At 35.8% G+C, this 13651-nt stretch overlaps 1 pseudogene; it reads left to right on the top strand.

The window, feature by feature from the left end:
• The window catches only part of LOC132434747 (E3 ubiquitin-protein ligase Mdm2-like), a 57045-nt pseudogene extending 45065 nt beyond the window's left edge, over positions 1-11980 (top strand).
• The last annotated feature ends 1671 nt before the right edge of the window (positions 11981-13651 follow it).

Here is a 13651-nt window from a genome sequence, read left to right as displayed (position 1 = left end):
ATATTTGAATCCATCCAGATCCATGTATCAGGAACCATACATTTATTTACATGTTCTCAGGTCCAGTATTTTCTCTGATTTTATTTATTTATCTGTTCTCTTACTTTTTTTCTATCCAAATTGATCTACTGAGTCAATTTTGAATAGTGTAAGAAAAGGCTCCACTACAAATAAATCTGATCTTTACCACAAGGTATTTTAAATATTGATATTAATTTATTGGGCATTGACCTTTAATCTGATCTTTGTTTTAAGTACTTAAGGCTTTTGAGAAGTTTTAACAAAAGACAGGAAGGCCTTTAATTTATTCATTGTTACATGGCTAAATTCTTACCGATTTTTTACTTTCAAAGTTTTTATAATATTCATCACTTATATTTTGGGATCAAAAGCTGTCTGCTTCACCAATATTGCAAAACCTGGAATGCTTATAATTCCGTCATTCCTTTCCATAGCCAATTATTTCCTGAGCTCATCACTTTCTTAAAACATCATATAAAGTGTGGCCAATTTTATTCAAAACACACTAACGAAATTCTATTTTCCAACATTTTCCCTATGCTCTGAGTTCAAGAGGAAAAGTTCATCATTTATATGCTCTAATTCTTAAATTACTCCAGGCAAGAGTTTTATCACTCTATCATGTATGACAAATGCTCTGCCACTTTTTGATATAAATCACCATATTTTAAGGCACCTATAACAGCCATGTCACGTAGTTTAGGTTTCTGTGATGACAGCACCCCACCTCCAGTGCTAATTCTCTGTATTAGGTAGGCAAGTGTCTTGGTGGTTCCCAAGATCATCCCTACACTAAATAATTCACTAAAAGGACTCAAAGAACTCAGAAGTCATTGTACTCACGGTTATGGTTTATCACAGTGAAAAGATACAAGACAAAATCAGCAAAGATGCATCAGTCAGGTCTGGAGGAAACCAGGAGCAAAAGCTTCCAAGAGTTTTCTCCCAGTGGAGTCGCCCAAGACACACAATTCTTCCTGCTATAAACTGTACCAAACATATGTGAAGTGTTGCCTACCAGGAAGTTTCCTTGAGCCTAAGTCTCAGGTTTTTATTGGGGGTTGACCATGTAAAAACACACTGCCTTCACGACTGACTGCAATTACCAAAACTAGAGACTGCCCAGAAGAAAGCAGGTGCCTACCATAAATGCCAGTGTTTGCACGAACTGTCTGGATAAACTGGTAGAATTTCCTTCAAAGCTCCAAACATACAAAACACACTTATCAGAACATTTTAAACATTCAATTGCCTGTAGCCCACCAAGGGCCAGTTGAGAAAATCAGCTTGTCTGGGAATGTACAAGTTTTAAGCAACTAAAACCTGATGAATTTACTGTTTCCTGAACATGCATATTAGAATATACTGTGATAACCAAAACAACCCTCTAATTTCATTGACTTAATACAACAAAAGCATTTCACCACCACTGCCTATCCCATTTATGTCAACTTTGTTAAAAACCTGGAGGACTCTCCACGGCACCTGATTGCCACTCATAACCCATGTTGCTTCAGTTCTTTGGTTCTGCCAAGTGAGCATAAAGTTTTGTCTGCCATTGCAGTGGCAGAGGAAGAAGATGCTAGAGAACCCCATAGGGATCTTCTTTGCATCAACCTGCAGCAGATGCTATTTTTGCTCTCATTTCATTGGTTTTCACAGGGCTCTACCTAACTTCAAGGGGCAGGGATTTTAGACTTGTATATGTCCAAGATGGAACAGAGAGCCAGTTGTCAATGAGAACTAGTGGTATCCATCATATTTTCAAATTATCAGTATTGTGGATGTTAAATCTGTGAATGACAAAGAACTCATACATTTAGTTTATAATCATGAAAATCATTTAAAAAATTACTGAGAAGTTAAAAAAAAAAAAGAAAGCCAACCAAGTGAACTAATGGGAACCAAAAGTTTCCCTTGAAATGAAAGAGTTTGTCCTCTTATTTACTCAGATGTCAGTATCAAATCTTTTGAAAAAGAATAGTACTTTCCCCCAAACTAGAGAGGTACCATCTCCTAATAAAAACAAGTAAATATTTTAATTACTTTGAGAGCCTGTAGAAAAATCTGAGACAGTCTTCTAAGAGGAAAGAAAATTTCTCTGCAGCCTGACGGTATAAACCCTCCTGAGGGGTAAAGGTGGAATTTCCACAAATTTTGAACAGGTTAGCTATTGAATGCTTTCTATGGGCCTGCCCTTTTGGTAAGAAATTTACATTTACATATATCAGATTAATTATTCCTCACAAGAATCTTTTGAAAGAAGCATTTTAACAACTCCATTTTACAGATAAAGAGTCTAGGATTAGACAGGTAAATCAGGTATATTAGGAAGAGTCAGAGTCAGAACGTAAACCCAGGTCTGTCTTGCTCTAAAACACATGCTTATAAACTACTAGGCAAATTTTTTGCTCGAAGGAAGAAGATGAGCTCAGAGACTTGAACGAGGCTGTGGTCACCAGGCATGGACAGATGAAGCAATTGAGAATATCATTCACTCTAAATAATTTTGCTGTCCTATTCATCTTCCAGCCATTACCATAAAAATGATGAACATGTGTCTGGAAATAAGGAAGTTTATTAACTATAATTTCTCTTATTTTTATGCTGACTTATTATCCAGCTTATCTTGATGTATAGAGAATTGTGGTTCAAGGTAGGGCAGAACACATAAGGATGCAGAAGACATAGAAAGGCAGGGGATAAAAGAGGACAGGGGGTACAGAAGGTCAGAGCCTTGGGGATATAGCAGGGCCAATGGTAAAACAGGGCAGGCAAAGAAGAAATAGATAAGATTATTGCCCTAAAAGATTTTATTGCTTAGTCAAAGAAATAGAATAGATGCATAAAAATGATAGCTAGCATCTTGAATTCACGTATTTTCTGCTAAAAGTCCAACTGATGATCAGAACAAGATATCACTCAAGGAAGAAGGTTATTATATATAGTCTGATTCACAGAAGACGTTGCAAAATGAGCCGATTAGGGAAGGAAATGTCCAAAATTATGAAGGGTCAGTATGGTAAATTTGGTAGAACATGGAATCCAGAATCAGATTTGAAATTAACTTTTCCCTCTTTATGTGACTTTAAGTTATTGCAATGTTTTTAGCCCCAATCGTTATCTGTAAAGTGGGGGTAATAATACCTATATCTCAGGTTTGGTGGAGCATTAAATGAAGTAATGTATATAACGTGCCCTGCACCCTTCCTGAAACAATGTGTCTGTTCTTCCTCATCTTTGCTTCAAGCCTGGGATGATCACTGTTCCTCTGCCAGTCAACCCCTTAATTAAAGAAACATTTACTGAATTCTTGCTAGATAGTATTCAGTCCTCTAGTTGTTTCAGACTGAGTGGTGAGCAAACCAGGTTTCTGCTTTCTTAGAGTTTATATTTTGTGGGAGTCATAAAAAGCAGAGTAACTAAATAATTATACATGCTTATTTCACATGTTGATACATTTTATGAGGTATTAAAAGTGTGATGTGATAGTGAAGGGTAGAGGGGTGTACAACCTCTCTGATAAGGTGATACCTGAATGAGGGGAAATGGAGATGACTTTTTCCAGGGGGAATAACATGTGTAAAGACACAAATCTGATGGCTGAGCTTCAGGTATTGGTGGAAGGAGAGAGTGGCCGGAGCTTAGTAAACATGGGGGAGAATGATAGGAGAGAGGCTGGCGTGAAGGCATGGTCCAAAAGACACAGGTTGTTTTAAACCTCAGTAAAGTGTCTGGGTTTATTCTCAGGAGCAGCTGTGACAACGACAGAGAGCCCATGCCAAGGAACCAAAGAGGAGGTGCTGTGGGAGAAACCCTGTAGGCAGATGATGACTCAGTGCCATGATTGGGAATTTAAACAGCCTCCTATGATCACTTCCGAGCTAGATCCAGCTCTTCCCCAGTAGCCCAGAACCTTTTTCTTGCTTGACCAAATGTGATCATTAGACAGTTCACAGTTTTCTCAGCACATTTTTTTTTTTTTCCAGGCCATTGAAACATGTAGCCTGGTCCAGCCATGCTGGATTTTCATTCCAGTGAATAAACTCCCTTTCACTGCCTCTCTGACTGTCCCTTCTGCAATTTCCTAGATGTTTCTCCTATTTGGTTCCTAGTCATGCCTCTGTTACTGTTTTCATTATTTTAAAAATGGAGAGGATGTGTTTCTGCCGAAGTTGCCCAATCTTGTTTTCACTCTATTGGACTCCAAAGTGTGCTATCTGGATGCTGGCAGATGGATGAGGCAGAAAAGCCACTGATTTGATTTTCCCTTTCAATTTTCACATCTTTCACTGCTTGCCTGGTTTTGTTTTCTCTCCTAACAGTGCATCTAAATATATGCCTTTCCTTTCTCTCGAGGTAATCCTTTTTATTTCTTTTACCTGTAACATTTGCCTTTGATGATTTCTGGATATGCCTTTAGGATCAAAGATGTTCTGTTCTATGCTTAGTTATCATGTCTGTGCTTTAACTTAGTTATTTCCTTTTGGACTGTGATTTCTATTTTGGGCTTATTTTTTTCAGCTTTCTCTTTTTAGAGATTCTTTTACTTAGGGTGTCACAATAGGGTTTTCAAATAAACTTTTTGGCCTCCAGAACTTTTAATGTGTCAGATGGTATCTTATTGTTGGTATTTTGAAAGAAAAATACCACCTCAGAGAGGCTCAGTATTCCCACACAAGTTCTGTGTTTTTCCTCCTGTTTTAACACCTCGCAATTAGTTGGTATACACTCCCTAAATCAGGTCTCCACTGAAGCCAAAAAGCAGCTACCCAACCATTGGGCAGTAAATCTAAGAAGCCTGCTCAAGTAAGTGTCTTTAGGAAATTTAAAATAATTTCCTGCTACTGCTCCCTTACTTCCCAGAAACTAAAACAATCACAGGAATTCAAAATGCCGTGTCACGTGTCCACGATGGTGTTAGAGTGCACACAAATTGTATGTTTATGAAAGGACATCTTCCTAGCTAAATATTTGGAATCTCTCTATATTTATTGTATAATTGCCATCTTTATTATTTCCTCCTTCTGTTTTAATTTTTTAGGGACACCTAGTTTTCCTTGTTAGCTGACAGAGTTTACCCTCAGCTATATATATTGTGTTTTGTAACAATACTTATTCGTTTATGTTTGTCTAAATTATTTGCAGTTTTCATGCTTTAATATACTTTGCAATGACATATAGGGTTGACTTCTATGGACATGCACCATTCCTTTTTCATATAAGTTTTGTTCAATTTTGACCCCAGATTTCAAGTAAACATTTAAAGTTTGTCATGAAATATATCATACCTATATCTCTAGGTATTTCTACAATTTGCTGGTTGAAGAGTGGTATTGATAAAATTATAGATAGGCATTAGTATGCATCGGCATCCTATTTCATTTTGTTTGAATGCATATATTTTCATCATTATAAAAACAATATAACCACAGTGTAAAATTATGAGAAATTTAAAAATGAAAACTTACTATCTTAATGTAATCATACTATCTTACTATAAACATGCTTGAACTTCATATCATATAGGTTCAGTTCTTGGGATGCTTATGATGCTTCTATACATCCAGAACTTGCTAGATCCTGGGAAGATAAAGAAGAAATGGACAGCCTCTGAGCTCACAAAGGGTCCCAGTGGAGATGGAAGCCTCCTACAAAGCCAACAAAGAGACCATCTTATAATAATGTGTCAGAGTCTAGGATAGAACCGTTAGCAGGAACCTTAGGTGTACATAGAAAGGAAGTAGAGTCTCAGAAAAGATAATTCCTGGGTGTTATCTTAAGGAATAAGTTGGGCTGCCTCAAAATAGGAAGGACAGGAAGATCATTCCAGGAAAAAGAAATACACAAATCAAAGCTCATACCACAGCTTTAGTTGGAGTACTATAAATAATTCACTGTTGCAGGAATATAACCTAAGTGGTGAGAAATATTAGACATTAAATTTTTGGCCACTTCAATCTAGTCTGTGCATCACACTTTTGAAAATAGTTTTAATCAAAGGAAATGTAAATATAGAGCTGCATTTATTTTTATACACACATATGTATATGTATGTATATATATATTTATGCATATGCGTGCATATATACATATGGCTGGGTGTGTGGCATATTGCATTTAATATAAAGTCATATGGCTACATTGCATTTTATTTAACAATTATTGTTGCATATTACATATTGTTAAATATAAATTTAAAATAAATATTGTTCAATATTAAATATTATTAAATATTGCTAAATAAAAAATAATATTATGGCTACTGCTCAAATTAATATCATTAATCTCAGGTTTTTGTTTTTATTTTGTGTAGCCTGGATTATTCCTTTAGAGTATGTTTCAAGGCTTAATCTAACAAAACATAAAACACCTTCATGTGTTTTATGTTATCATGGCTCTTTATATATATTAGAAATTACTTAATAAGATAGTTTTTGCACAATTTAACCTCTCATCCACAATGCAAGTTTGAATTCATACATTTCCCAACAGCCACTGCTAACACTGGTGATTTTTTTCCCCTTAAGTTTTGCTAATTTATTTGGCAGAATATATCTTAGTCTTTAGTATCAGTCCTTGTGATACAATGAGAATTATTCTCATGTCTTAATGATGTTATAAGGATTAAGTAATGAATGAAAATTGCCTAACACACTGGCACATGTGTTCGATAAATTATGGCTATCATGTTATTGTTATCACTCTGACTAATAAAGACTATCTTGATCTATTTTTTTTCTCTTCCTGGATCTAGTGGGGAATTAATAACTTAATCAATACTTAATGCTCATGTTAGAAAGCATTTTTATTTTATAGTAGTGATTGACTACCAGCACACAAAGCCCACAACTAAGATGAGGTGCAAATGTAATGCAACGATTTCAAATCTCCCCCAAAGTATCAGTCCATGTAGACTCTTTAGCTTCATTACAATTTAGTCAAATTCCTAAGGTTCAAACCAAGGAAAAATAAATAATGTAACCAAATGGATCTGCCACATTCAGGGAGGGAAGATGATTGTTAGCTCTGTATCTTATATCAAAAATCTTCACTTGTACTAGAAAATATAAAAAAGTGGAAGTGAATCAAGTGTCTTAAATACAAGATCAGTTAAAGAAAAATGATGGAAGGAAAAATGTGGAAATAAATGTGTACTTTGTAGATATTATGAGATTGAGTTTTAAGCACCTGTGTATAATCTTTATGTTGGCCAAAAATGTTAGGCTGAGCTATAAAAACAAACAATTAAATAAAAACCATATTATTAAGAAAAAGAACATATCAGTGTAAAGCATATCAAAGAACATATCACTGATAGTTACAGCAGTGGTATATTTTGTTTCCTTTCCTGAATAACCCAATCTCTCCTTTTTTTAATAGTCAGGTTTATTGAAATAAAATTTACATATAGTAAAATTCACCCTTTTTAGGTATTTATCTCAAAGCATTTGTCCACTCAACCTAAGCTGTCAAATTTATAGTCATAATGTTGTTCATAATGTTCCTGTATATTTTAATGTCTTTGGATCTGAGGTGAGGTTCCCTCTTTTATTCTTGATATTGGTAATTTGTATCTTCTCTCTTTTTTTCTTAATTAGTCTGGCCAGAATTTTATCAATTTTATTATTGATCTTTTCAGTTTTGTTTTTTTTGATTTTCTGTATTTATTTTATATTTTGAATTTTACTTAGTTTTGCTCTTTTTTATTTTGAATTTAATTTGCTCTTCTTTTTCTACTTTCTTAAGTTGAATCTCCAAAGATTGATTAGAAACATTTCTTTTTTTCCCATTGTTACCAATTTTTTCTAAGCACCACTTAAACGGATCACATAAATATTGATATGTTGTATTTTTACTTTCATTTAATTCAAAATCTCTCCTAATCTCTTTTTTTGTTTTCTTCTTTGACACAGGATTTATTCAGGGGTATATTTTTTAAGTTCAAAATATTTGATAATTTTCCAATTATTATCTATTAATTTCTAGTTTCATTCCATTGTGGTCTGAGGATATATGTTGTGCAGTTTCATTCTAGAATCTGTGTCACAGAATATGATCTATCTTGGTGAATAGTGTGTGTGCGCTTGAAAAAAATGTATTCTTCTGTTTTTAGGTTTCTGCCCTCTGTCCTGTAAATGTTAAGTAGGTCAAGTTAGTTGACAGTGTTGTTCTTACTGATTTTTACTTTACTTATCCTATCAATTACTGAGATATCTCCAATTATAATTGTAGATTTTATACTAGTCATTTTTAAAATGCCATGTGTAGTGGCACTGATTCTTAATGTCTAATAAATTAGCAAACTTTTTATATTTGCTTAAAGCCACATAATTAGCCAAAATGTGTCTGCTAAATTCAATGTAATTTGGGTTTTAGTCACAATAAGAAGCATCGGATACTTTTCACTGAGCAACAAATAATAGCAACTATTTATGTGTTCACGGATAATATAATCAAAGACATATTTTGGTATTTGGGGATCTATCCCTATTTTTAAAACTTTCTAAATATCACTAACCAAAAGGTAAGACACTAGAATTCTTCTGACATTAAGATCCTGGGCTATGACTTTTAGAAAATTCCCATTTTAAGGCTTAATTGCATCAGCTGTAAAAGAACAAAGGTCAGCTGAATGAGATTTTAAGACTGCTTTCTGCGACCTCATCTTCTTCATCAAAATCAGCATACTTATTTTATTTACAATTTGTTTTACTTTTAGGGCCTACCACTTTTTTTCTATGAAGTAACTTACCAAAATGAGCTTCACTTCGTCAATTACAAAATAAGATCATAACACAGCCCTACCTATATACCAGGAAGTTGTAATAAATAAGAAGATAAACAGAAAATTTATTTTGCCCTGGTCAAGAATTGTATACAACCAAGTTGATATTATCATAATGATCATTATCTGCCAAAAACACTGACATGGTAGTGAAAGTTGCTACTTTCCTCTGAAATACACAAAATAACACTTCTGCCCCAGAAACTTAATTATACCTGTCCTATCATTTTGTATAAGTCTTTGAATGGTCTTATATTGTTTCTAACTCAACATTTCATGATCTTTCCTTCCCTAGGCAGCTAATTAAATCAGTGATGGAACTGTTCAATTCATACTAAGGCAATCAGGAATTTCTATTTCTTCTCAACTAGTTCCCTCAATAATTGCACAGTTTCTTTTTCTAGAATCTCAAAGAAGCAAGATTGAATGAACTTAATGGCTTACTTTCAGAGCCACAAACATAACTGACTTCTCAAGATTTTGGCCAACTGGCATCCATCTGAATGGAAGATGGTTTGACTGGTCAAAACTGAGCTAGAGGGACTTCCCTGGTGGCGCAGTGGCTAAGAAACCACCTGCCAATGCAGGGGACACGGGTTTGAGCCCTGGTCTGGGAATATCCCAGTTGCCGAGGAGCAACTAAGCCCGCAAGCCACAACTACTGAGACTGCGAGCCACAACTACTGAGCCTGCGAGCCACAACTACTGAAGCCCACGTGCCTAGAGCCCGTGCTCTGCAACAAGAGAAGCCACTGCAATGAGAAGCCCAGGCACCACAACGAAGAGTAGCCCCCGCTTGCTGCAACTAGAGAAAGCCGGCACATAGCAACGAGGACCCAACGCAGCCATAAATAAATAAATAATTTTTTTAAAAAATGAGCTAGACTGAGCCCTAATGTGGCTTTTGATTAATCTACTCGAATGCTTCTGAATTTGTGCCATCTACTTTAAAAAGAAATCGAAAGCATGATTTCTTATTTTTCATCCAGAGAGGATTAGTGGAGAGAAAATTAAGTTCCCTCATTTAAGTAAGTACCTCAGGGAACTATTCACCTATCAATGTATAGGAGAGTTTCAGCCTGTGGCTTACCCAATTTCATTAGCATTAATGGGAGTTTTTTTGTGAAATCCTGTGTGAATCATCGCTTTAGGAGTTCTGTAAGAGTATGTTGATTACTGTTATTTTGGTAATGGCTCTGTTCTGCAGTTCCAACTTTTAACTCATTAGGCTTGCAATAGATGCTAAATTTTGGAAGGAATCAGACTTGGACTTCTGAAGGTAATTAAATCAGAGCAGTATCACATAGAATCATTCACCATTGTGAATGTTAGATGCTGTTACGTGTTAGGTCCCAGGTGTTCTACTGGCTTGCTGTCTACAGTGGGCAAAGACTGAAATTTAAGTTTTTAGATTTCACCTAATTATGTTTTATTACTGTGTACTCATCTACGAATATTCTTACTAAAGCCCTCTATCTTTTCTTCGTTGATGGGCCATGAATTCTGCACCCATTCGGATGACCCTTCAAGCACCCTGCCTTCCCTTTTACTCAGCTTCATAATATTTAGTGACCTTTATATAGCATGAAAAGAGAACTTGTGTCCAAACCTGGGCAATTTTGAAAATGAAAAGGGGAATTGGTGGAGGATGGGGAGACTTGAGTGCACATGTGCAAACGCCCAGTGACGCGCAGGGAGACCCAAGCAAGCCGGAGCCCCTCGAGCCTGTGAGGTCTGCGTGCCTGAAAGGAAGATGCGCAGAGAAGCCCAGCCAGAGGGGTATCCCTAATACCTCTAGGGGTCCCACTTCTTTCACCTCCCAGAAACCTCCTCCAGACCTAGTGTGTTCCTGAGCCCCAGAGGCCTGGGATATGAGTGGTTTGGGAATTCAGAGGAAGAAGTGATGACTTCTGAGAAGAAAATTCAGATGAACTACCTGGCGAATGACAAAGAAAGCACAGAAATCTGATAGCGTTTCTCTTTCTTTGATGAAAGCCTGTTTTTCTGCATAATGAGGGATATATGTTGTGCAAGAAGTAGCAGAGAATTCACAGAGATGCCATCAAATTCGGACCGTGATGCCGGTGTGAGTGAACATTCAGGTGGTTGGAGCAGGATTCAGTTTCAGATGAATTCTCTGGAATTTAAGTTGAGTCTCGATTCAGAAGATGATAGCTTTAGTGCGGAAGAATAACTCTCGAGAAAGATGGCGAGGTATATCAAGTTCCTGTACATCAGACATGGAAGAGTGATACAGATTCACTTGAAGAAGATCCTGAAATGTCTTTAATTGACTACTGGAAGTGTACTTTATGAAATGAAATCAACCCTCCCCTTCCACTGCCTTGCAACAGACGTTGGACCTTTTGTGAGACTTAGCTTCCTGAAGATAAAGGGAAAATGTCAGAGAAAGCCATTCTAGAAAACTCAACACAAGGGGAAGATGGATTTGATGTTCCTGATTGGGAAAAACAAAAAAACAAAACCCTACAGTGAACGATTTCAGAGTCATATGCTGAAGAAAATGATAAAATTCACCTGAGCCTCTCAGTCCCAAAAAGGTGACCACTATTCTCAGTCATCAACCCTTACAGCACCACTTCTAACAGCCAGGAAGATGTCAGTGAGTTTGAGAGGGAAGACAAAGAGGCGAGTATGGAATCTAGCTTTCCTCTTAATGTCATTGATCCATGTGTGATTTGCCACAGTCCACCTAAAAATAGTTGCATCCTCCGTGGCAACACAGGACATCTTATGGAATGTTTCACATGTACAAAGAACCTTTAAAAAGTATGCAAGATGAGTAAATTCTAGAGATTTGCTGTACAAAATAGTTTCTATATATGTATATACATATACATATGTAGTTAACAACATAGTATTGTGCACTCAAAATATGTTGAGGATAGATCTCATGTTAAGTCTTCTTACACACAAACAAGAACATAAGGAAATGGATTTGGTTAGTACCTTGATCGTGGTGATAACATTACAGGTGTATGCTTATGTCCAAACTCATCAAAATGTATACATTAAATATGTGCAATTATTTTGTATATCAATTATACATCAAAAAGCTTTAAGAGAGAGAGAAGTAAGCCTTGCCCAGTATGAAGACAGCTAATTCAAATGATTCTGCTAATTTATTTCCCCGAGTTGACCTATCCATAAAAGTAGCATTATATATTTCTAACCATATAACCCTAAACGTTTAGACAACCATAACAAGTGCTTTTATTTTTTTACATATATCAAAGCAAGAAAGTATCTCAGTCCACGTATATTTTTTCTTTTAATAGTATAATTTACCTACTTTGGCGGGGATAGTGAATATTTGCTTTCATTTAGGAAAATGTAACTTCTGTTTATATTTGGATTTTAATACAATTTGAATTGGATATACAGCTCATCCTTTACCCCTACTCCTAATGTTTTAAATCTTATCCACTTTCTATTGAATGAGAAGTATCTGATATATATATATATATATATATATATATGTGTGTGTGTGTGTGTGTGTGTGTGTATATATATACACATATATAGAACATTTAAATGTAACATATTTAGTACTTTTCGTGTAAGGAGAAATATTTTGTGTGAAATATTCAATGTTAATATTTTAGATACCCCTTAACTTGTGAGTCTTAGCTTCTCTGCTCTTTCAGAGCCTCTTAAAATACTCTTTCCGGATAAAAAAATACATTGGTAGTTATATTTGGTGTTATGTAGTTAAATTGTACTTCTTTTTCTTTGGCTACTTTAGTATATAAAGAATTGGTGGTAAAGACGTTGTCGATTGAGAAGTCTTTGAGAATAATCATAATTTATCCACAAGACAAAACTTTTTAAGGCTCCATAGTAGAATATGGAGTTGTCCTGGTGGGAGGGGGGCTCAACTCTGTATATCAGGCATTTTTTCACACTCAATTTCAGGATTTAGTGGAATCTATTGTTTCCTCTAAGTTGAAAGCAAATCTAACACACTCTGAAGTACCCTCTTGGATTCTGGATTCCATGGTTCCTGGCAGTTTCCTAGGTTTCAGACATTTGCTTAAGGCTAATTCTAGGAACCAGTGAATTCGGAAAGATGAATTCAGAAATGTGATAACAGAAGAAAATGTTCATTTTAAAACTAGCCAGAGCTCTATTTACAATAGCCCAGAGATGGAAACAATCTAAGTGTCCATCATCGGATGAATGGATAAAGACGATGGGGCACATATATACAATGGAATATTACTCAGCCATAAAAATAATTGAAATTGAGCTATTTGTAATGAGGTGGATAGACCTAGAGTCTGTCATACAGAGTGAAGTAAGTCAGAAAGAGAAAGACAAATACTGTATGCTAACACATATATATGGAATTTAAGGGGAAAAAAATGTCATGAAGAACCTAGGGGTAAGACAGGAATAAAGACACAGACCTACTAGAGAATGGACTTGAGGATATGGGGAGGGGGAAGGGTGAGCTGTGACAAAGCGAGAGAATGGCATGGACATATATACACTACCAAGCGTAAAATAGATAGCTAGTGGGAAGCAGCCGCATAGCACAGGGAGATCAGCTCGGTGCTTTGTGACCATCTAGAGGGGTGGGATAGGGAGGGTGGGAGCGAGGGAGACGCAAGAGGGAAGAGATATGGGAACATATGTATATGTATAACTGATTCACTTTGTTATAAAGCAGAAACTAACACACCATTGTAAAGCAATTATACTCCAATAAAGATGTAAAAAAAAAAAAGAAACATCTAAATATAAGCCAATAAAATCTCATCATACACTCCCCAAAAAACAAAAAAAAACTAGCCAGAAAGGTCGTAGCTTTTTTCTGAA

This window comes from Delphinus delphis, chromosome 12, assembly GCF_949987515.2.
Source record: "Delphinus delphis chromosome 12, mDelDel1.2, whole genome shotgun sequence".
Classification (NCBI taxonomy): domain Eukaryota; kingdom Metazoa; phylum Chordata; class Mammalia; order Artiodactyla; family Delphinidae; genus Delphinus; species Delphinus delphis.
The sequence above is the reverse complement of the archived record's forward strand: the minus strand, read 5'-3'. Positions and strand labels throughout refer to the sequence as shown.